This window comes from Antedon mediterranea, chromosome 3 (assembly GCF_964355755.1).
Source record: "Antedon mediterranea chromosome 3, ecAntMedi1.1, whole genome shotgun sequence".
In the NCBI taxonomy this organism is placed as follows: domain Eukaryota; kingdom Metazoa; phylum Echinodermata; class Crinoidea; order Comatulida; family Antedonidae; genus Antedon; species Antedon mediterranea.
Window position 1 is genome coordinate 21,707,997 of NC_092672.1, and position 22,460 is coordinate 21,730,456.

Sequence of the window (22,460 nt, forward strand, 5' to 3'; positions counted from 1 at the left end):
GAGTGTTTACTCGTCTAGTGAGAACCCTGGCGGCGTTCTTTCATCAACACGGCATCAGAGTTTTCATGTACTTAGACGATTGGTTGATCGTGGCCCAGTCCAGGGACCAGCTGTTAAACAGCTTATCTTTTGTCCGCCTCGTGACGGAACAAGCAGGGTTCATAATAAACGAGGAGAAGTCATGTCTTCTTCCTTCTCAGAACCCTCTGTATCTCGGAGCCCAAATAAATTTGGTTACGGGCCGTGCGTGCCCATCCATCGAGCGTGTGGCCAAGGCAAGAACTGCAGTGCTACATCTTATCAATGCTCAGGCTCCGACGGCGTACGACTGGCTACGCACCTTAGGGTCACTGGCCAGCTTCGTCGCCCTCGTTCCGTTCTGCCGGTTAAGGATGCGGCCTCTACATCTGTACCTTCTGGCAGCATACCGCCCAAAATCACACCCTCTATACAAAGTGGTTCCAACGAATGCGTTCATTATCTCGCATCTCGAATGGTGGCTCGTGGAAGACAGGTTACTTGTGGGCACACCTATACAAAGGTCAATTCCGGATGTCCGTGTGGAAACGGACGCATCCGAAGTAGGCTGGGGCGGTCACATACCGTCTCCGGACATTCGCGTCTCCGGCCTCTGGTCGCCCGAGGAGACGCGCGCCCACATCAACCTGCTCGAACTTTGGGCAGTCGAGCACTCGTTGGAGGCTCTTCTTCCCCATCTGGCAAATCGCCATGTTCTCGTCAATTCCGACAACACAACCGTCGTGGCATACATAAACAGGCAAGGGGGCACACGGTCCCCCATGCTATGTTGCCACACGTGGACGTTGCTAATGTGGTGTATAAGACACAACATCCAACTGTCAGCGGCCCACATTGCGGGTCGTCTGAACATAGTGGCGGACGCACTGTCCCGTCCACTTCTACGTCCTACGGAATGGCGTCTCCTTCCAATAATCGCCACCGAAATCTTCAACCACTTTGGGCGGCCCCATGTAGATCTGTTTGCGACGTCAGGCAACACGCAGCTCCCGACTTTCTGCAGTCGATATCGGGATGCACATGCGTGGGCGGTGGATGCCCTGTCCATACCATGGGACAACCTTTGGGCATATGCCTTTCCACCGATTTCAATACTGCCACTGGTCCTGACGCACATTCAGCGCCATCAATGCCGAGTCCTACTAATAGCGCCGTATTGGCCCAGGCAGCCGTGGTTTCCACTGCTACTAGGCCTTCTGTACGATCAGCCGTTACGTCTTCCGATTCGGAACGACTTGCTGACGCAGGGCCGAGCTCGGTTTGCTCTACCGAACCTCATATCCCTCGACCTGACTGTATGGCCATTGTCAGGGATCGCTTCAGAGACTCAGGCATTCCAGATGGCCCGGCCGCCCTCGCGGCGAAATCCCGACGGGAATCCACTCTTGCTGTCTACAATAGCCGATTAAAACACTTTTTCAAATGGTGCAAGCGCCAGAAGACCGACCCAATGAAAGTCACTTTGGGCCAGGTCTGCGCTTCCCTACATTACCTGTTTGAGTCAGGTCTGCAGATTCGCACCGTATCCGGCTATCGGTCTGCCTTGGGTGCAGTAATTCCGAATTTTGAAGACGGCTCGACCATCTCTTCATTCCCTGCAATTTCCAGTTTGCTTCGCGGGATGTTTCGAGAACGGCCTCCTACTAAGGCCCTGATTCCACGTTGGGACGTCAATGTCGTCCTAGCCGCTCTTATGCGTCCACCCTTCGAGCCCCTGAGTAGGGCATCACTTTACAACCTGTCTCTCAAAACTGCCTTTTTGATTGCACTAGCCTCGTGCAAGCGCAGAGGTGAACTGCACGCTCTTTCTCTGGAGCCAGGGCACATCAGGTTTGAACGGGGGGTGGCGCGCGGTTAGTTTTTAGAAAAGATTTCCTTGCAAAATCTCAGACATTGAACTTCTCGCCGCCGACTGTGTTTATTCCCACCATTGCTGCATATTCAGGGGTTGAGGAAGACAGACTTTGGTGCCCAGTGCGGGCACTAAAGTTTTACATCAAACGCACAGAGTCCATTCGGGTCTCAGCGTCACATCTGTTCATATCGACAGTTTCACCCTTCCGACCGGCTGCTCGGTCGACACTTGCAAACTGGGTCGTGGCAGCCATCCGGGCTGGTTACGACTCCACAGATACGCCTCCTCTGGCACACCAAGTGCGTGGCATTGCCGCTTCATGGGTGCTGTTTGCTGGGGTGCCCCTCCCAGACATCCTGCAAGCGGCATGGTGGCGATCACAGTCCACCTTCACATCCCACTACCTGTCAGATACCTCCGCAAACCAGTCTACGGTGGCTGCTTCAATCTTGAAGCCCAGACACTAGGTACGTATAAGAATGTTTACCTTGCCTCCCGCCTCCGACTAGACTCTAGTCCGGTGCTACACTGGCTTATGTTGGTTTATCCAGGTAAGCTAGGCACGATATAGACTACACAAACCAACAGTGGTGTTGGTAGTCTATGAGTGCCGCTTACCTGGATAAACGCCCTCCCTACCGTCCCCTCAGGCAGGTGGTCTTGAGAAATGATGACGATGATAAGTGGGTGTGTCTCACTTGAGGGCGTACTGGTGGCGGACTGATCCATTATCCGACGGGGGTGGGGGAAAATTAATGTTATTAATGTTCTTCTTTTCGTAATGTTTACCTCTCGTCGGAGAGAGAGGCTTATGTTGGTTTATCCAGGTAAGCGGCACTCATAGACTACCAACACCACTGTTGGTTTGTGTAATCTACAGATGATCCCAATGATTGCTTCATTCTTTGCCATTGTGATGAGCTGTCAAATTAGAGGAAGGGATAGTATAAATAGGTTGAGTTTAAAGCCACAATCTGCAGATGATCCCAATGATTGCTTCATTCTTTGCCATTGTGATGAGCTGTCAACATTAGAGGAAGGGATAGTATTTAGGTTGAGTTTAATACCACAATCTGCAAATGATCCCAATGATTGCTTCATTCTTTGCCATTGTGATTAGCTGTCACACAAGTTTCTTTTTATCATTAAGTATCTACCACTAGTATTCAAATAACTCACAATATTATCATGTTTTTATGTCTGTGAAAAGAAGCTGTGTATTTATTAATGCAGTTTACTTTAATATAAAATATTTTTATTTGAATTGAAAAATTGTTTTTTTTTATAACTTAAACAAGCATTGTACATTGTTTTTGTATTTTCTTTCAGTTTAGCAATACAATGGATCTCCATGGATGGCTGGTTAATCTTTGTGCAAAAAATGGTCTTGAGGTAGGCAAGTTTACACTGTTTTAGGATAATGGCATTTAACTAAATAAATTAAATAGTGAAAAAATTAGAGTATTACAATGGATCAAAATAATCACTGTAGTGCTTCTATGCTGTTGGCTCATTTGATGTGATTGTTTTGATTTAATTATTTAACCAGCATAATACATCAACACATTAACATACAATACAACATAGAGATGAAAAATGCTGGGCAGGGGCAGCTTAAGCAAAATACATTACTGTAAATCAAGTGAGCCAGCTACCCCTCATACAAAAATAAATATAAAAAAAATAATTAAATACAAATTTCATTAAAATTTTCTATAAAAAATAAGACAAGAAGAAAAAAATTTATTTATTTGGGCAATCTAATATTATTATAATGATAATATTATAATATAATGGCTGTAATTTATTACAACATGGAATGTATGTTATGTTTACAATAGTATATGTATTTTAATGAAAAAATGTAACTGAATGCATATTGATCTATATGTTTTATTTCATAGATTGTGGGAGAAAAAACTGCTGAAGAAATTTGCCAATTCATTGTTAGCAACAATGCTGTCAACATCCAGGAGCAGGTATACATTTCTTTCAGTACAATTTGATTGGCTAATACCGGATTTGAATAATGGCTTGGTAACCCAATCCCCTGTAATTGTAATTAATTTCAGAATCTGAACGATGATATAATTATTCATCTGTTAATAATATAATAATAATCTGATAACTAAACAAACTTTTATTAACATCATACTAGAGTAGTAGAAATATATACTTTTCATTTATTAAACTTTATCACTGAAAGAAAAATACAAGGCACAAGACAGTGAAAAAAAGTGATGAACAGGTGTCAAACACTTCTATCCACATTGGACCCCTTGTACAAATAACAAAACATAAAAACACAAACATTTAAGATATAAAAATAGCTGAAATTATACTATTTTCAGTTTCATATAAAGCGCAACATTTAAGACCTGGCTACAACAAGCATAATGTAGGTACACATCTAATTGGTGAGAGTGGCTTAGGCTGCTTTTGTGCTTTCCTGGTAGCTAGTGACTATGATTTTATATTTTCTTCTTGCATTGTGTTTGTTTAATTTGTTGATTTGTATTATATTTCGTAAATGTATCTTTTGCTTGAATAAATAATAATAAATAATATAATACCTACAATGGGAAAAGATAATACTCATGTGCATGTAATGTCAGGGTCAAAGTTATTTAACAATTTTTCTCTCTAAAGTTTACATATAGTTTAATGAATTGTGGAATATTATTGATCTGATACAAAACGTTAGTAGATTCCAAATGGGAATAATCCTAAATCCTGGAAAATATGATTAATTTAGGGGATTTAGCTTTACACTTCACAGACTTCTTATTTAATGTTACCATTTAAGTTATTGTAAATGTATGCTTCTTTTTTTTCTTGATAAATATAAATATGTCTAAATAAATGTTGAATGAAACTTATAAAGAGACATATCCAGTTGAAGACCAGTTGTAAATTTCCCAGTTGTGAATTTTCCAACTGGTTTGATAATCCCAGTTGTAAATTTTACCAGTTGTACATTTTTCCCAGTTGGTAAATTTCAGTACAAAAACAAATTACACAAACTACAAACTTATTGTTAATAAACTGTTTATTTTATTAACTTTAATATTTACAATTACAGTAGTTACTTTCAATTCTGCAGTACTGTCGTTAATTACCCCACAAAGGTCTTAACGACCTGCATAACCCCTTACATCTACACAAATGTCAGCATATCCCTGCCGTTTCCTTTTTACAGGTCCATGAAAATTGAGATCTAGCATTTATTCAGTAATATATTTATGAAGTTATGGCCACCTTCTTTATTTAGTCATGTTGACAAAATTAGTCCTGAAAGAGAAAAACCAAAACAAATTGATTAAACAATATACTGGTAGTACAAGGAATGAATCAAATTCAAATCTCAAGTATCAATTTATATACTGTTTTACTGAAAAAGGAAGATGGAATCATATATTAATAGAAATGAAAGAATGATTATGCAAATTATGTTCTCTACAAGGAATTGAAGATGAGTATCATTTCACTTTAGTTTGTCCCTTTTATTCAGATATTAGAACTAAATATATTTTAATTTTATACAAATAACCCCTCTAAATTAAAATATATTTATCTTGTCTACTACAAATATCTCATTACTAAGCTTGGAAAATATATATATTTTTTTCATTTTAACGTAGAACAGAATTCTTAAACGCACTCTAATGTTATTGATTGAATTGTTACATTGTATATTAATTGGGCCAAAGGCCATATAAATAACTATTTTCTTGGATCATTCCAAGAAAGAAAGTATACATAAATATATTTATAATTTAAAATAGGAAATAAAAATATATATCAAGTGTCTCCATGACCTCAGCCCCACCATGGTTGAGGGTGAGGTAAAAAAAAATGGAAAAATAGAGCTGCTCGATGGGCGGAAATGGCACTTAATTTTAAATAGAAATTACCTCGCCCACATGGTCACTACTGGGGCTGAGAGGTGAAGAACATTTGGAAAAATAGGGTTGCTACGACGATGCAAATGGAACATAATTTGAAATATGGAAAACAAATTCTCCTAGAAGAAATTCTTTTTAAAATTAGAGCTTCTAATTAGTTACTGGAAATTGCCATTTCAAGGGTTGGGGTAGGGGTGCGGCCACTTATAATTATGAACTGAAACAACAAAGCCCCTTTCATAATGTTTTCGTTCAATTGTCTCTATATCTGGGGATCCAATAACCTGCATAGTCTCTGAAATAGAGCAACATAATTGGCCAATAGCTAGCCTCTTCGGATTTGTTGTGCTGCCTATATCGCACACACGGTAGTTTTCGAGCAGCCTTCCTATCCGAAGAGTCTATTTAAGTCCGAAACAAAAGGATGGAAGAACTATTGTACGGAAAACCCGAACAGATCTGTTTTGTTTTGTTTTATGATATTGTGTAAGGTGATATGTATTAAATTGCAAGATTAAACAAAATATTTTATTTTTGTTCTGTGGTATATTATTTTTTTGGTTGTTCAAAAAACACAAAATTATGCCAGATTATGCTAAAAACGGCTAAATAATGCCGCGGCATTATGCCAGATGCCATGGGCCTCTAAATAATGCCAAAAAGCATAATAATGCCAGAAATGGCAACTATGCACTGACACAAAAACAAAGGGAGCCGTTTTTGGCCGTTGGCTTGCAGTTTTCTGATTGGTTGTTTACGGTCTGCCGGCCTATACGACGCATGCTCCATTATTTTCAAAAAGTTGTGCAGTATTTCTTATTCTTTACTCGATTTTATTTGATTTAATTTAAATAATTGTTTGTTGCAATAATATAGAATTACAAATAATAATATTAATTATATTTTGAATGGTTACGGACCATGCTTCTATTCCCGTCACCTCAACCCAGAACACCCCCCCCCCCCACCTCTCCCCTGGGTCCTCTCCCGTACTCCCACGACGTACACCCAGCCATCCGCTTTCGCTCTTCTCCGAATTCCTTTGGTTGTTAGGAAAAAAACTAGTTGCAAAACCAATTGAAACAACCAGTTGATCGGTTGAAAAACCAATTGGACCAGTTGACTAGTTGAACTCAGTTGAGCTTTGGGAATACCAGTTGGCCAGTTGGAAAAACCAGTTGACCTGTTGAAAAACCAGTTGACCAGTTTGAAAAACCAGTTGACCAGTTTGAAAAACCAGTTGACCAGTTGAAAAACCAGTTGACCAGTTTGAAAAACCAGTTGACCAGTTTGAAAAACCAGTTGACCAGTTGAAAAACCAGTTGACCAGTTGAAAAACCAGTTGACCAGTTGGAAAAACCAGTTAGACCAGTTGAAAAACCAGTTGACCCAGTTGGAAACCAGTTAGACCAGTTGAAGACCAGTTGGACCAGTTGAAATTTACAACTGTTCTCAACTGGAATTTTTACCTGGGTACTGTAAGAACAAACAGATTCAGTTCTGGTAACCCTGTATAGCCTTCAGTAGAAAAGTAAAATTATACAAAATTATCAAGATGAATATCATAGATGTCCATATTACACATGCTGCGCCTTGCACGCTTTTCTCCCTAAAATCAGCCACTGGTTGTAACATGAAAATAGGTATGATGGTTTATGTGAAATAGTACGACACACACTATTATTCAGCTCTATACTAAATTGATTTTAAATATAATATTTCAGATGATTAAGTCCTACATTATCATTCATGGTTATATTAACAAATATTTCCTATTTTCTCTCTCTCTTTTGAAAATAGATTACTTTTTTAAGGCAAGTAATTTAGCTCATCAGCTTTTGTATTTTTGTTATATGAAAGAACGTATTTCACACAAAAGTTTGAAACGGTGGGCCCATAACAAACAATTCAATTGTCCATTTATAAAATGTACCATAACATTAACAAACTGACAAAACCTAACCACTTTTAAATAAAGCAGCCTAAAACATGGTAGAACACTGGAGATCTTTTGCTTCCCCCTCCCCCACCAGTTCCTGAGGCCGATTGTTCAAACTTTGTCACAAACCCCTTTTTCCCTCCCTATTTTTAAAGGCTGGATCCGCCTCTGGGATTTATTAACAATTTTGTTGATATGATCATCCCAACATATTAAAGTCTGATGCTATTTTGACACCAAGATCAGTTAGTGTTCTCTGAAAGATACAACCATTCAACTGATAAAAATATGTGATGAGATGTTTAGAATGTGATATAGAAATAATTTGAAAATTAATTTCCCATGTTACTCCATGGAATAAGAACCTCTGAGGCAAATGACAGTCATCAATGTTAATGATTGACTTGTAACATTTTCTCTATTTAAAATATACGTCATAAACCAATCATGCAAATTAATATAGATATTGACACAAACTACTTGTAGTAGTTATCAACATGTTGGTGCACTACCCACTGCTTCTTGAGGCTGAAATCAAACCCTATCAGCTCAAGCATGTCATGAGTGGTGGTCAGCGCCAAACCCACGCATTTCATAATAAGGTCGGAAAAATGCATTTCGTAGACAACCCTACGATGTTTTTTCTGAGGTAACAAGGTGTGCAAAATTAATGAGTCAATTTTGACTGACGGAGGACCAAGTTGTAAATTACTCGGAATCATTTATTAATAAATATTATTAATCGTTTAAATGTTTTTTTATCTACTCGACTGATGGCGAATATATAAATAAATTAAAATTTCCCACGGTAGAGGCATGATGGCACCACACGGTGAACCACAATGAACTAGTAGTAGAGTAAATAGGCTTAGGCAAACTTCTAAAAATAAAACGTCCAGTCGAACCAGAAACGATGCCGACAACAAAAGATCGTTAACATTGTAGTATCGACGACCCCAGGGGGTGGGCAATAAATGAATGGCCTGAACCTACCAACCGTCTGCGGGCGCCTGGATCCAGTACAAGTGACGTAGACGTCCGGGCGCCGACATGCGCCAACGGTTGGGGCAGACCAGAAATCGGGGCAGTTAGCCACGGAGTTTGCCGTGGTAACAAGAATACGGCTAGTTAGCAGTATCAGCAGTGATAGAAACTGAGGATATATCTTGGATTAATATATTACATTGGATTTGCCCCAAGCGGGAAGAAGTTCCCAGATAGGGGCCGGTGAATACAATATTGGCGCTGCGAGCAAAAAGGATAATTATTCCTGTATTTTTGATTGTTTTCCTGAGGAATTGGTGTGTGTGTGATAGAAGACACACTTGTTCCGCATATTATGCAAATTAGTTTCCAAGGAAAAGCATTTGCCGCGTTATTACGGTACGGTGTGTTGCTGTTAGTATTAATTAATAGGATACAAACATTGGTGTGTCCATGAGGATTTTTATTATAATTGATTGTTAATTAATATTTATTCTGCTTTTGGAAATCGCGAGTCGATCTCCAGCGGCGGGTTTCAAACCTTCCAGTTTAGGTATTATAGTTAATAGTAGCATCTGGATTATCATGCCTATAGACGGTAATCGCATTCGGGTGAATTTTTGTACACTCGAACAATTATGCGATATTCCGGGGATAGGAGTGGTTCGGGCGGACGAGATTTTGTCCCTTAGGACCAGATTGGGTAATATTTCGTCTGTAATAGATTTAAGTTCTATTAAGGGTCTGAGTAAGAAGCCAGAATTCTTGAACAGATTTGATTTTGCACCTAACCATATGTTGTCACCCGAGGACTTTAGTCGAATGTTGGGTTCTGTGTCTTCATTGGTAGATTATCGGAATGATTCCGCAGCCCAGCATTTAGGATCTGAGGGTGGGGCTGGTAGGGGAGGCTCTGGGGAAAAGGGAGTAGTTTTTGATAGGGCTCACCATGGATTAGGTGATATATCTTCGATGGTCCGGCGGCAGGGGTCGGCATCATCTGGGTCTGCTGGGGTTAGTAAGGGCGCCTATACAATTAAAAGTGCTCTAAAGCAGGAGGTGAGTCCCGGGAATGGCGATACTCGTTCCCGGTAAACTGAGCAAAACCTTAAGTTTATGTCCTTTAGGGAATTCTCTCTTTCTCCAGAGAACCAGGAAGGGGGTTACTCTAGTGGGGAGGAGGCTCACGTAGGTTCCGCAGAAGAGTACGCAGCGACTCTCCAGTACAAGGCTGGGGAGATATCCGCATGTAGAGGGGGAATGAGTTTAGCGGGAATAAAGGATATGGGACTCCGGTGTCGGAAGGGGATATCCGGCTCCACGGAGGGATTCTCAAAGGGACGAAGTTGGTACAGGCCGCCAATGGGCAAAGATGAGAGAGGGTAACTCATGGGGGGGGGGGAGATAGATCAGGGAACGGGTTCCCTGGGGATGGTACTTGGGACCGTCCTGAATATCGTCCACGGGTTGAAAGACCAGGACCCTCGCACATGCCTACTCGCCAGGAAGCGGATTGGACTTCGGACCGATTCGAGAGGTGGGATGGATACCAGGGGTCCGAGTCTCCGTATGGATGGCCATCTGGTCGTCAACGGGAGGGGCCAGGTCGTCAGGACTGGGACTATTCATGGGTCGTTCCACAACCCTGGGGTAGATACGAAGAGGGGCCAGTATTATACCAGGACCGAAGGGATAGAGGTCCAAGGGCTGGAACTAGGGGTAGTAGGTCGGGCGGTAGGCCAAGATGGGAACCTTTCCGTTCTAAGGACGTCCCGAGGAGCCTGGTATATAGAGGGAAGGATAACTGGGCTTTCTTTAAACGTAGATTTAGGGCCTTTTCGGAAGAGCATCATCTTTCGCCCTGGGAGATGAAGGAGGCTTTGTGTTGGTGCGTGGAAGGGGCTGCGGCGGACCTCTACACCAATTTAGTAACAATGGATGGGGAAATTTCCTTTTGGGATATGATTCATGCCTTTGACCAACGGTTTACGGAGGATGAACTTCCCGAGGTCCTTCAGGCCAAATTAGAGACTGCATCCCAACAGGGAACAGAGTCAGTAGGGGAATGGGCCGATCGGGTATTAACCCTAACTAAGAAAGCATTCAAGCCGCTTTCCAATGAATGGATACAGAGACATTCAGCTATGAAGTTCTGTATCGGGTGCCGTAACACGGGGTGGGAAAATTGGTACTTTTTGAAAATTGCGCGACTATGTCCGAGGCGCTTAGAAAGTATGATAAATTTAACAGCCTCCAATCTCTTTATGAAACTAAGTGGGGAAAAGAGATGGCGTCACTACCACCCCAGGCAAGGTCTCCATTGGTCTCGACTAGGCCGACGACACAATCACATCCGCTTTCCTCCATGCCCGTCCAACTGGAGGAGGACAACGATAGTGAGGTGGAGAGGGATCCCGTAGTGCGGTTAGTTGAGCGTAGGCCAGGGGTGGAAAATAGGGGATTTTACAGACCACCACCTAGAGGTGGGGCCGAGGCCCAGCCGGGTGGGTTAGGTAAAAGGGTTATGGCGATAGAGGCAGATTTGGCCCAGGTTAAAGGGTTGTTAAAAAGGGTCTTGGAAATAGTAGAGGGTTGGGATCGTTTGGGTGGGGGCTCAGGGCTGTCACCTCCTCCCCAATCCACTACTACTAACTGGGACCGCTGTTTTGAATGTAATGAGGTGGGTCATTTCAAAAGGGAATGCCCAAAATTAGCGCGTCAAGCCAGGCAGGTAGGGGAACAAGAAGATCCTTTAAACGAATAGGGGTCGGGGGTTGGGGCCTGACCACCGACTGCCAGCGTTTTGAAGGCTCGTGCGTTAAGCGGGAAGAGGTACAGGGGTACCCGGGTGGGGATCCTCTGGAGGTGTCCGTGGACATGGTTAGTCTAAAGGAAAGGGGACCATGCATAGTGGTAAATAGGGTAGAGTCGGCGAAGGCATTGCATGCCACAGTGTTTGTAAATGTGGTTCACACGGTAGCTGTAGTAGATACCGCTGCTGATTACACAATTCTCTCAGACCGGGTATTTGCCAAGCTGGATCCCGCCCCACCAATAATTGCAGAACTTTCCTTTAAATTAGCAGGGAGGGGGACTTCTATGCCGGGGTACCGGGTAGGCCCAGTCACTTTCGCATTAGGTTCCGAAGAGTACACTGAATATATGTACGTGGCGCTGGGAGGGGATTTTTTGATACCCAATCGAGCTCTTATCGATTGTGGGAAATTATTACTGTCTGTGGGAACAAGTACACTTTCGCTTCGCAAAGAGGCGGGGGAGGTTAGCCCTATGGTTGCTCGGGTGACGGTCGGCAAGCGCAGGGTGCTTCCTCCGTTTTCGGCGGGATATATACTGTGCCGGTTGGACGTAACAGGGGAGCATCTCCCCGATTATTTCAATGAACCCGACAATCAGGGGAAAGTTTTAATTCCATCTACCATTCATCGGGGTGGGACTGTTCCCAAAGTTTGCGTGGCGAATCTTACGGACAGATATGTAACACTGAAACAGGGAGAGGTTGTGGGGAATGCCACTGAGTGGGAGGGTAATCATGCGCCTTCTCAAGGGGGATCGGTGTCCACCGTAGGGGTTGACAGTGCAGAGAAATCCTCCACGGAACAGGGTGGGGTACCACAACACATGGAAGGGATGTTAGCGAATGTAAGGAAAACATTGTCCGGTTCCGAGTTCGATAGGGCGAAACAACTGCTCATTGAGTTCCAAGATGTCTTTGCGGCTCATCAATTTGATATAGGGACCTTGAAGGGTATTGAGCATACTATCGATACGGGGGATGCGCCGCCAATCCGACAACGACTCCGACCAACTCCCATGCACTTCGCCGGGGAGGAGGAAAAGGAGATCAATAAAATGTTACAAGCAGGGGTGGTTCAGCCTTCAGTGTCCGAGTGGGCCTCTCCACCGGTGTTGGTACGCAAACGGGATTGCTCTCAGTGCGGTTCTGTATCGACTACCGGGCTCTAAATAATGTTACAAGAAAGGACGCCTATCCTCTACCCTTGGTACGGGATTGTCTCGACGCTTTGTCGGGCAACACGTGGTTTACCAAATTGGATGCCATATGGGTGTACTGGCAAATTAATATGGGGGAAAAGGATAAGAGAAAAACGGCATTCATTACCAAGTACGGGCTATTTGAATTCGTTAAAATGCCGTTCGGGCTATCAAATTGCCCAGCCACGTTTTCACGGGCTATGGGTTTAGTATTGAGGGGGCTAGCTTGGGACACCGTTCTTGCCTTTCTGGACGACATTGTAGTCATGGGACGGACTTTTGATGAGTCGACCATTTGGGCAATGTCCGACATGTTTTAGAACGTTTCCGTGCAAGCAGCCTTAAGCTCAAGCCGAAAAAATGTATCTTTTTCCAACGGGAGGTGGAATTCCTAGGCCGGGTGGTTGGTGGGGATGCTTTATCGATTTCGGCTACAGATGTTACTGTAGTCCAGGATTGGCCCGTACCTACCTCGGTAAAGGAGTTGCAACAGTTTCTGGGACTGGCTAATTACCACCGGGAATCCATTGACCATTTTGCCGATAAGGCTGGGCCGTTGTACGGATTACTGGGTAAAGGGGTGCCATTTGCATGGGGGCCCGAACAGCAAGCTGCTTTTGCTGGTTTAAAGTTGGCTCTCATTACACCCCCTGTTCTCACTCTTCCTAATACCAGGGACGAATTCATTTTAGATGTGGATGCGTCAGACCTGGCGTTGGGGGGAGAACTACAAGGTACAAGGGGAACGGGAAAAGGTAATTGCGTATGCTAGCACCCGTCTTACGACGGAGCAACGCAATTACTGTACGACCCGCAAAGAATTATTGGCGGTGGTGTATTTGACGCGTCATTTTCGCCACTATCTTTTGGGTAGACCTTTCCGGGTTAGGACAGATCATAGCAGCCTGGTCTGGTTACTGTCGTTTAAAAACCCCCAAGGGCAATTAGCTAGGTGGATAGAGGAACTCAGCCTCTATAATCTTGTCCTGGAACATCGTAAGGGGGTACTACATGGGAATGCAGATGCGTTATCCCGTCAGGCCAGACCGGTTGACCACTTTGAGCAGAGGGTTGATCCCGGGGATTTGCCTTGCGGGGGATGCTCTTATTGCGTCAGGGCACATAGCCTGTGGGTCCGTTTCCGGGAGGACGTGGATGACGTAGTCCCGATTTCACAAATCCGGCAAATAGGACCGGACCCTAATGAGGAGGGGTTGGTGGACCCAGGTGGGACTACGATCGAGGTCGTACGGGGGTCTTCGTTCTGTGCCAGCAATTTGGCTCAGAACGGTGTGGTTGGGGATACTCCCGTGGCTTGAGCAATTTCAAGCTAAGGTCCCGATTTAGTGGCTATCAGGGGATGGCTGGAACCGGGGAAACCGCCAGACGGGGAATTATTTAACTCCAGTCCGGCGACAAACACCTGTGGCTGAATCGGGATTGGTTACGTATCGGGGAGAACGGGTTCTGTTACATAGGGAGGGTATGTGTCAATATTTCGCTGCTCGTGCGCTCAATATTGACCGATACAACTTAACAAGTACGTGCGCCGATTGTTTTTAGTTATACTTGCACCAGGCGCACGGCCGGGTGCCATGTTTATTATGTCAAAAGGAGCTAGCGAATCATGTGAACCCAGTCTTATGGGCCGGGTAGCAACGCTAGCCGGGTTACCCCCGGTCGACTACCTCCTTTTCAAAACCGGGGGAGTGTAGTATCGACCCCAGGGGGTGGGCAATAAATGAATGGCCTGAACCTACCAACCGTCTGCGGGCGCCTGGATCCAGTACAAGTGACGTAGACGTCCGGGCGCCGACATGCGCCAACGGTTGGGGCAGACCAGAAATCGGGGCAGTTAGCCACGGAGTTTGCCGTGGTAACAAGAATACGGCTAGTTAGCAGTATCAGCAGTGATAGAAACTGAGGATATATCTTGGATTAATATATTACATTGGATTTGCCCCAAGCGGGAAGAAGTTCCCAGATAGGTAAGTCGATCTGGTCACTTTTATAAACGGGGTGAATACAATAACATTCTAAATATAGTTATCGGAACGTCGATCGGTGAACCACAATGAACTAGTAGTAGTAAATAGGCTTAGGCAAACTTCTAAAAATAAAACGTCCAGTCGAACCAGAAACAATGCTGACAACAAAAGATCGTTAACATTCTAAATATAGTTATCGGAACGTCGATCGCGCACAGACCTAGAATTTTTTTTTTCATATTATGGCAGGCCTGGAAAACGCGACGAAGATTTTTTTGTGTCTCATGACATCAAACGCGATACTCTCTCTCCAAATTAACAGTACCTATACGTAGCACATGTTTTTTTCACTCAAAATTAATTATGGTCGGGGTTAGCTACAGAATACTAGGGCCATTTTCTTTACACAGTGACATGTCGTAATAATTGGGCCTAGGACTAGGCCTATGTTAAATCTTAACATGGAATATATTTGTTTATGTTTACGTCGGCGTATTTATAATTTGCTAAGCCAAGGTAGGAGTAAATAATTTAGCGTAAGCCTAGGCCGCTGAAACTAGACTCCACTCTGATGTCTATTCGGTGCACGATGTCGTCTCGTCCGGCTAAATTAGGCTAACCACTAACATGTGTCATCTCCTACTAGGCCTAGCCTAGGTAGGATTTTTAGGCGGCGATTTTAATTAAATTAGTGAACAGTACATTGTTAATTTCCATTGTCCATGCGTTTTCTAAAAAGGCGATGACAATTTAGGCGCTTAGCACTTTTTTTGTGCACTTCGTGACAAAAGCACCAAACTTGGCAGAAACCTTCTTTAGGACCTAACTAACAATTCTAGAAGGGTGCCCAAAAATTTGAACAATTTAATGACGTCATAATGTATTATGTAAAAATATCTAAAAAATATAAATTACATAAATATGTCAAGTTTGTTATCAAATCATAGCTTATGACATGTAAAATACTTCTAGCATGAGAAAATATAATTTCACAATATAATGACGTTATCAAGCCACACCCATTATATATTACATAACTTCGTGGGAAAGTTTAAGAAATCAAATTAATATGGCATGTTTGGTATTAAATTAAAGCTGACATGTACAAAACCACGGAACTATATAAAATATAATTTGAACAATATAATGATGCCATTACTAAAGCCACACCCATTATATAATATTACATAACTTTCAAAATTTTGAACTACTGTAGATCATTATAAAGCTCTGTCTACCACTATCAAACTTTATGTGAGAAATAAATGTGATGTGCACATATATGGTGATGATGATATTTGGGCATAGAGCACACTTTTTTTGTCAAACTTATGTAGTGATAGTGTCGACATAGCTTAAGATTGAGCAACATGAGAGAAAGATAAACCACAACAGGCATAGAACATGATTTTTAAACTGCCCGGTGATATGCTGAAATTTGATTAATTAATTTGAAACAATAATGATGAGGAAACATAAGAATATTTAATTTACAAATAAATTGATTGATATTTAGTCCTTATGACACTCAAATCTTAAAATATTAAACATTAATCCTCTCAACATTTTAAAAATTCTATAAAAATGATATTTAATATAATGTTGTTTTACTCTTACTTTGTTCTATATTTATTATTGTACTGCATGTTTGTGTCTTTAATTGTTGTGTGTTTGAAATTTAGTTTTGAAATAAATGAGAAACCCTTTCAGATTCTGAAATATTTAAAGTTATTGGTGAACTGTACACAGTAGGCACATTGTAAATAAACTATAGAAATTGATACCAAGAACTATGTTTATCCTCATTCTTTTAGAGAATCAAGAGGGATTTTGTGAAATAATCATTTAAAATTGATTGTTAATTTTAGAAAAATTATTAAAAAAATATTAACTTTTATTAAATTAAGGATATTTATATGATTATTAATATTAGTCATTTTTTGTATGTTAGATATTAAGGAATATGATGTAAATGTTGTGTAACCTTATTTATTATTTAATATTTTCAATAGGATGGCTGGACAGCATTAATATATGCTGCTGCAGCAGGTAATAGAACCATCTGCCAACTGGTCTTAGATGGTGGAGCTGATGTCAATATGCAGAATAAGGTAGGTCATACACACAGTTTATAACATTAATTTAACCTTCAGTGAAACAAATCAATAAATTTAAACTATTGTTTTTAGAATTTAGATGACTACCAGTACTATAAGACTTTAGGAAAATCATAGATATTATATAATATCTCTATGGAAAGATTAATTTAGTTGACAATACACTACTGTAGTATCCATGTTATTATACTATTGTAGTTATATTATAATAATACCAATTCTCGTAACAAACATATTTTAAATATATCTTGTACATTCTTAAAATGAATAGAATAACACAATACTGGTGTGTGTATATAGGTCAATATAGAAATGATGAATATTATAAGTTATAAACATATGCGTAATAACTTATTTTCTTCTTTTTTACAAATTCTCAAAATATTCTGTTTAAACTTGCAATCAATTTTTTTTTATTAAGAACTTGTATACTTCAAGTTACTTGTTTACACACTGTTATACCATAACATTAATATGTGTATTCAATAATATACACATTTATTTTCCATAATTCATTGCCGAATGCTGCTTTAGAAATAAAGTGTGAAATGAATTTTACACCACAGTTTTTAAATATTTTTGCTATTGATTATTAATTCCCAGGGTGCTAATTTTAGTTGACTACATAAATCATCGTGTCTATTTATTCGTTTCTGTAAATGACAATGTATTGTAGTCCTGCGGTACGTACATTTGAAATCGCCAGTTTTGTTACGCTGAAATTACTGTGTATTCGAGAACCATCTGTGGGCACGATTCGCTCGCGTACCATCTAGTAAAGTAAATTAAAATTGCATTTTCTCGAACTACTTGTCCAAAAAACTTCATTTTTGTACAAGAGTCAAGAGTTATTATTTGTGATTTAAAAACATAATTAGATTTAATATACAGGTTTTTTGATGCGAGTAGTTGAAAAGGCTTATTTCTTTTCAAATTCACCCGTGTGTTTTTCGCGTTGCTGTTCTATTGTTAGTCAACTGAAGCTATTGTTAATTGAAAGGCGGGTTACATAACCTTTACACCAAACTCGCATACACATGCTTGTGGTGAAATTAGCCTAAATCACACACAGCATTTAAGACACACACTTTTCGGTGACTAAATCTGATGTAGAAGAATTTTACAGTAGGCGGAGGTATGCACTCTCGGAGTGGCTTCCTAGTTGTTTATGTGCATACTGTAGTAGGCTACATAATAAGCAGCACTTAGCACGATCAATTGATTGTCTACAAGATTCCAATTGTACAACTCTGTCAATAACCAATGCTAATTACATTCAAGCAGTCAATTTGTTATCAAGCAATAGATAACAGAATTGTTTCTATGAAGTAAAATGCCCACATAAAATATCCAACACAAGTAACAGATTTAATGTCTAAAGTATCATCTGTCTGTCTGTCGGTCTGTCGGTCCGGTATCACTATGCGTTTTATCGCTTTCTGACCTTATCTTGATATCAGTTTAATCTAGCTAGGTCAATTTTTCACAGTATATTCCTTATGGCCAGGAATCAATGTGGTTATGTTTTCACGGTGCGCAATAAAAAATTACGCGGTCTACGCACGATTTAACGAAATTACGTTTGTTATCATATCTTCACAACCATGAATCACAATTAAATAAAATTTGGTACTCATAAATTTCAGGGCATAAATCATCATATGGCAATACAATTACGTGCGTAGCGCATGTAACGCATGCGTAGGCGCGCTTAAAATTTTCAAAATTTATTTTCAATGAAATAAGAGTACGTTTCAGGCAATTTTAAGCGTTTACAAAATTGCCATGAGTGCGCATATTTTTGCGCGCCCACTGCGCGTTAAATGTTATTGCGCACTCTTTTTGCCCGATTTCTGTTTTCTTGACTTACTTTTCAACTCGAAATTACGTTATACGAGCACGTCAAAAGTTACAGGCTACGCACGTGTAAATTAAAGAAATATAAATGTTTTTAAACATTTCAACATTTTTAAACATGTTCAGTAATTTCAGTCAGTATAGTTCACTATGTCGGTCTGTCGGTCTTTCTGTCGGTCTGTCTGTCTGTCGGTATGTCTGTTGGTCCGGTATCACTATGCATTGTAGCACGCGACTTAATGGCTGTTGGCTTTGTTAATAATAGGATTAGGAGGACCAAATCATCAATAGTTGCAAATTGTTAAAAAATGTTGAGTCTTAATTTCATTTTGTTTGCATGTTCAATCACAGCTAATGCTATAAGATCATAGAGGTAATCATTGTATTTAACTACTGTGAAGTAGCTTTGTGTCACTTATTACTGTTCTATTGATCAGATCACAGTACATAATATCTCTGATTAAAGTGAATTTATTTGTTTCATAATGATTCCTCTACATACTGTTCTTAATAACAGTGTCACTATGACAATTATTTCATTAGATAAACACACACACACACATTAAAGTAAATCTGATAAATTGTTGTCTCATGTAAATTATTTTCAAATGTCAAATAGATCTAACGTCATTCTAACAGTTTTGTTTCTTTTGCTTCTTTATTGTCAATTAACATTTTTTTTTTGGTGCATATACATACATAAACCATTGATATTGCACCTTATTAAAACATTTCAAGGCATATTACAGATAACTAAAACTAAACAGTAAAAAAAAAAGAATGTCTACTAAACTCTGAATTACCAATAACATGCACTCATGAATATTCTATCTTCACTATTTTATTTAGTGTTGAGATTTTTCAAATATTTTGTCTTTGTCCTTAAATTGATTTTGACCAATATTCTATCTCTGCATATAAAACCAAGTCATTTTGTATTGACACTTCATATTATAAGTATAATTATAATTCATATCAAGAATCAACTTTCTGTCAATTAAAAATTGCATGTTTCACACAAAGTTACGCGCAAATGCGCATTTAAAATTTTGAAATGCTCAAAATATAATTTTTAATCAACTTTCTATGCAAATCATGGCATGACCAATAATAAGTACTGGAGAATACTCTGTCTTTGACTTATAAAATGACTAATAACAATAACATGCAATCTGGAACGTACAAGGAGCTATCTCCTCCATCTCCTAACAAATCACAATTACACTTACAGGTTTTCCCAGACTCAGTTGTTTTTTTATTTGTGCACTTTTAAACAACATGACACATTCGCTACACTATATTTGTACTTATTAAAGAGTTTTCCATTTCTTATCAATGACAAATGACATGCTCTACTACTGTGAAGGGTTGTTTAAACAACCGATAACATGGATCCAGTAACAGCATATTGCATCTACAGCTTTAACAACCACAAACGTGCACTACTGTTAACAATAGTACCAGAATATTGAGGCTGGCAGTTCAAACAGCCAATAATGAATTCCCAGGCTTTTCCAGAGTTTTATCATACCCACACTTTATTCATCATCAATACAAGTGTAAATAAATATTCTAACTACTTTTAATGGATTTCATTGTAGGGAAACACAGTTTTTAATGATATTTAAACCTTAGTTGGTGTACAAAGTTTGGGCTGTATCTCACCCTCTACTAAACGTAACAATCAACCACTAATGTAACATTAACCACTAATGTATAGATGGGCTCTTAAGCTTAACATCCATAATCTCATTAACCACTAATGTATAGATGGGCTCTTAAGCTTAACATCCATAATCTCATTAACCACTAATGTATAGATGGGCTCTTAAGCTTAACATCCATAATCTCATTAACCACTAATGTATAGATGGGCTCTTAAGCTTAAAGACCCCTTCCCTGCAATTTTGGACGTTTTTTGGAAAATAATACATATATATCACTTTAAAAACATTAAACCATGTCATTCCTTGTCTTAAATGTACGTTTTATGGTAAATTATGATAAAAAGTGAGAAAAAATGCACTACCTAAGTAGCTCGCGGCGATCGACCTCTCGTGGACGGTCTTAGGCCTAGCCTGGCTAGGCTTAGTTTTGTAGGCCTAGCTGGTAAACATCGGTAACGTGCGAACATCGTACGCTAGCTATATACCTAGCCTGACGTTGTATAGTTGCTGCATTAATTGTCTTTCTATTTTTGCCAGACTCCGTTGATACAAATTGGGGAAAACCCGGTATTTTCGCTGAAAAGTTAGGAGTCTTCCATTTGTTTTGGCCTCACGATCGATCGAAAAGTGGGCGAATTACAGGTGAAAAACAAAAATATCAATCCGCGCGCAATGCATTTTGGGATTTATAGCGGGCCGCTATAATTATTAAAATCGACTTATTTTTCACATTTTTAACCGTTTAAAGACGAAAAAAGTTATCGCAATAGGACCATATAGTATTATTTTTACATTAAATATAGTTTGTGATCTTAAATTAGATCTAAAAAACGTAGGGAATGGGGCTTTAACATCCATAATCTCATTAACCACTAATGTATAGATGGGCTCTTAAGCTTAACATCCATAATATCATGATTCAATATTCTTATTTAAAAACATTATGATGTCTTAATTTATAAGAATGTTTTCAATCTAAATATTGGGTAGTCTAAAGTATGTGATCAACAATTTTTATCATTTAAATAATATTAGAAATTATTTAAAATGTCATGGCAAATTGTAATTTTAATTAAAAATTACCTAATAATATGTAATAACCTTAAATAAATATAGCTATGTTTTAACAGTTTTTTAACTGTAAAAATATTGTGATTTCCTGGTTCCAAACAGTATGGTCATTATTCACTAAATATACTTTGATAACAAATAGTGCATCAACATTTATATTAAATATTGTCTGCTACTCATATCACAATCATTGCAGAATATTGGTAGGCTTACTTGCCACTTTGTAGTTTTCATGGCAAGTTTGAAATTCATTTAAAAATTGAACTTAACATAATAAAAACTCTGTTATATATTTTGTTTTCAGACTTCAAATAGAAATTGTATTTTCTCCCACAAGTTGAAGAAATGTATTGCATTATTAGATGTAAAGGAATAGTGTAAAAAAAGAGAAATCACAGCCTTAATTCTTAAGCCACAAAAAGAGGATTCCAAAAACAAAATTATAAAAAGATGAGAATTATTTATCTTATGAATTAACATTAAAAATGTCTTTATAGATGAAAAATTGTGGTTTATTTGTTATGCCTTTTATAGACCTAATATTTGTTTGTTTTATCTTCAATACCCATATTCTAGGTTTCTATAGTAATTATTATCATTCAGTTTATATCATCAGTTCATATGTAATAACATTCTTCTACTGAGAACCATCAATGCATCACTTTTTCCACTTACTGTACATCAAAAGCATCACTACATTAATTTTTATGATGAACTATTACAATTTTCTTTTAAGCAAATTATTCTAATTAAAGCAATTTAAGATTCAGTTAAATACATAACATGCTAAATTGTCAACTCATCACTAAAATACTTTGATAATAACAAATAGTATTATGAAGAGGGAAACTTGAATGCCACTATTATTCCAAAATAGTGATAGGCTGCTGTGTAGTGTTTATATGACACGTTCAGTTTTGAAATTCACTAGTAAATAATAAACCTTCTTAGTTTCTGTCTATAATAGTTACTGCTAATGCAGCATATTAAAGTTTAAATTTCTAAATTAGATAATTTGAGTACA

At 39.4% G+C, this 22,460-nt stretch overlaps 1 long non-coding RNA gene across 1 annotated transcript in view; it reads left to right on the plus strand.

Moving 5' to 3' along the window:
• Positions 1-3,824: 3,824 nt before the first annotated feature.
• LOC140045041 (uncharacterized) overlaps positions 3,825-22,460 on the plus strand; it is a 62,952-nt gene continuing 44,316 nt past the window's right edge. Inside the window, exons 1-2 of the long non-coding RNA XR_011844530.1 lie at positions 3,825-3,873; positions 16,737-16,835. This is a non-coding gene — a long non-coding RNA (uncharacterized lncRNA). The remainder of the gene's footprint in view (positions 3,874-16,736; positions 16,836-22,460) is intronic.